At 34.3% G+C, this 3,474-nt stretch overlaps 1 long non-coding RNA gene across 1 annotated transcript in view; it reads right to left on the bottom strand.

Moving 5' to 3' along the window:
- Positions 1-3,468, bottom strand: part of LOC104915187 — a 14,145-nt gene extending 10,677 nt beyond the window's left edge. The window contains exons 1-2 of the long non-coding RNA XR_796273.2: positions 3,274-3,468; positions 721-777 (exon numbers count right to left, since the gene is read on the bottom strand). This is a non-coding gene — a long non-coding RNA (uncharacterized LOC104915187). The remainder of the gene's footprint in view (positions 1-720; positions 778-3,273) is intronic.
- Positions 3,469-3,474: the final 6 nt, after the last annotated feature.

Genomic DNA, 3,474 nt, shown 5'->3' with positions numbered 1-3,474 from the left:
CTCTTTTTTTTTCCTTCTTTGCAAGTACTCTGCAAATCTACTTTAGGTGGAAAAGATGGGTGTTATGACTCTAAAAACCTAATTTGGTAATGTCATCTGTCATCAGACTCACTTTAAATTTGTCTGCAAGGAACCTGTATATAAAAGAGGGTAAGAAAAAATCCCCAAAAGCCACTCTTGAATCTTTCATACTGGAAAAGCTGTTAATGATAAAAAGGACTGACATATAAAAGAAAGCTCATTTTAACAAATTACTTTCTATAACAAATTAGAATAGTATTACAGCACTTAATCACATAATTTAAGACTGAATTTTACTTAGGTATTAGTTATGGCAATTATAGCTTTTTTTCTGTTCTAATACCATCAAGTGAAAGAACACAACACAAATGTGAAAGATATTTTCACTGGTTTATCTCAATAAAAACCCTGTTTTAAAGTACATCTGAATCTTGGTGTAATGTCTAGACAGGCCTTATTATGAAAATGTCTGCCCTCTTTAGGGCTTTAATTTCTGTCTGTATCTTGCTTGGGCATGACATACTTCATACTTTCCTTTGCAAAACTTGTATTAATAAAAAATAATTACTGGTTAAATATTCAATTTCTGCCAATAATATTTTTATAAGTAACAGTTCCAAATATTTAACAGTAACAAATGACAGCTGTTATAAACAAAGAGTGTTTTTCATTTTATTTAAATAGTATTCAATTACTAACCCAATATGTCCGGCTCTTCACTTCTCTCTTCCATTCAGTGTGTCTTTGAAGACAAAGCTAAAGGAAAGATAAAGACATTTCTTAAAGTACAATTACAAAGCTATGCTTTTTGGCGCTCTGATTCATGGATGTAGGCTGAATTCGAAAACATTTCTAACTCATTTTTATGTTGAAAACCAGTTAGGTTTTAAACAGACTATTCTTTTAATGTCACCATCTGCTTCAGGATTACAGTAAAATCTGATAATGGACTCTGCTCTGCACATCTTCAAAGTTGCATCTAATCTTATGAGTTTAAATGCAAATTACATGTGCATAACACTGAGAATGCAGGCTTCTGTGATTTAATTCACACTTTGTTAACAGCCCAGGCAGTCCTAAGCAGAAAACTGTGCTACAATTCCACAATTTTACAGAGGGAAACATGGGTTCCTATAACTGTTTTATCTATCATACTTTTGTTGTTTCTAAAACAAGCCTTTTTCAGAGATGTTTACAACAGAATCGACATTTTGGTTTTGTTCTGAGTTGGTTGTGAGTTTTTTGGACAGTTCATGAAAATCATCTTTCAGGAATGCACTGAAAACCTATATGGTATACTTCTCCACAGAAACAACATACTGGAATTATTAACACTTTTGCAAGGAAGAATGCCAGCATGCAAAAACACCTCATATTTCATAGTTACTTTATTTCCATATTATCAGGAGGAGGAGTCCTTAAAAGGGCATACTCTCTTTTTGTTGTTATTATAGCTTGTTCAAAAAGCTTACTGATCTACACAAGGGCAAGCAGAAATATTTTCAGGCAATAACACCCTTAGGTAGAGTAAATGGCATTTGGAGACATACAGAATACAATAGTGTTATTCAGGGGGACAGAAGACAGTTTGCATCTCAGTTGCATCCTATCAGAGCAGAGAAGCACGGAGTGTGGAGTGTCATTTTTGGATTCTTAATTTCTCAGCGTCACCTGAAAGTTGTTCCTAAAGGACTTCATCAAGGATGAAATCTACAGACTGAAAGAGCATAAGGAAAAGGAAATAGATTAATTCTGTACTGTGCCCTTTGTCTCCCAAAGTACTGGGACACGCACGGAGCAGTTTTAGCAGAACTGCAAAGAAAAAGAAAAAAAACATATACAGAACTCCTAAGTGCCTTTCTACGAGTTATCATTTCATTCTGTGATGAAAAGGCTCCTTCACAGACATGCATGACACTCACATACTCTTGCAAAGTAATTTCTCTGCTCTTTCAATTCGTGTGCAAGGCCTATTTCAAAGAATTCAAAAAATTACCCACTTTTGCTTTACTCAGAGGTGGAAGTCAAGTAAGCTCCATTAATTTTAATGGACGATTTAGCAGACTCAGAGTCTTTCAGTGGTACTCAAGTTCTGTCACCTTTTGGATATAAGATATGAAAATTTTTCCTTTCTCTTATAGGTAAGAAGAGTTTTAGCACTTACACAAGAATAACATTTCTTTCAAAAGCTGTTGTAAGGATGATCACGGAGTGTCACCATTTGTGCTTAATTTTTTCTTTCTTTGGTTGCAAAAATAAATTAAGCAGTGATTACACTTAGAAAACTTAAAGAACTCTGTCAAAACAATTTTCCTATGCAGGTTGAAAGTTGTGACACATTTAATACATGATATATTAAAACAAAGAATGATCTTACATTCTTCTGAAAGCAAATGATTTATAAACTTGGAGTCTTTATACCACAAATGAATCCTGAACAAACCTATGGATTTCAATGATTTAAAATAAAATAAATTTAAAATAAAATAAATAATGATAATAATAATAAAATAATAATTTTAAAAGTGCAAATATTTCATCTTATACTTCTAATTTAATAACACCGACAAAAAATTCCATGGCCATACAACACCGGGCTCCCCTACTTTCAAAGAATAGCTTTGAAAACACACATACTGAAAAAAGATGAGTATTAAAGAGATATTGAACAAGATAATCCCCAGTTTCTTCTCATAAATAGAGTATGACATGCAGTTTGCCATGAAGTATACCACCATATTCCGTGGGACAAGTATCCCAGCACTGCACAGCATACAGCACCCACACAGCACTGATGTCCTTAAAACTGTTGACTGAATCAATGACTAATGTTCCCAGTGGGCTGGAATGCGTTACTAGAAAAAACGCATCTCAAGGGGACCCACATGAGGAATTATGACAGATATTGGGTTTGGAGAGACTTCCTAAAGGCTTCAATCAGGAAAGTTCTATTCAAATAACAAACAATGGAAAAAGTTATCAAGAAAGTTCAAACACGTGCTCCTTTCAGCACCTTCAGTAAAAACTGTTCCTCCAAAGCAGTGCAGTAACTAGTAACACTTACATAAAAAAGGGAAGGCATAAAAGTAATAGTAAAAGGCACACATGCTATTTTAAGTAGCTATACTTTTCAATGCCAAATTCTCACTGTATGTGTGTCAAAACATGAACTTATTTTCCCACTTAACTATCACTAGTAGCAAGTTTTCTTGGATATTAAAACAAGTCTGCCTTTATTTAAAATCTGTTTACCTCCTTGTTAGCGATACTTCAACTGTAGAAATGTAACTGATAAGGCTATTTTTCTACGTCCATACTTTATCCATTTCCTTCTCCACTACATCAAACATCTAGTAACGGCAGCAAGGACTGAAGAATTAACGTAACAAATAGAACTGACTGAACCAATTGCGTCTCTCCTGTTGTGAGTCACGTGACCGCACCAGGAACGGC

This window comes from Meleagris gallopavo, chromosome Z (genome assembly GCF_000146605.3).
Source record: "Meleagris gallopavo isolate NT-WF06-2002-E0010 breed Aviagen turkey brand Nicholas breeding stock chromosome Z, Turkey_5.1, whole genome shotgun sequence".
In the NCBI taxonomy this organism is placed as follows: Eukaryota; Metazoa; Chordata; class Aves; order Galliformes; family Phasianidae; genus Meleagris; species Meleagris gallopavo.
The sequence above is the reverse complement of the archived record's forward strand: the minus strand, read 5'-3'. Positions and strand labels throughout refer to the sequence as shown.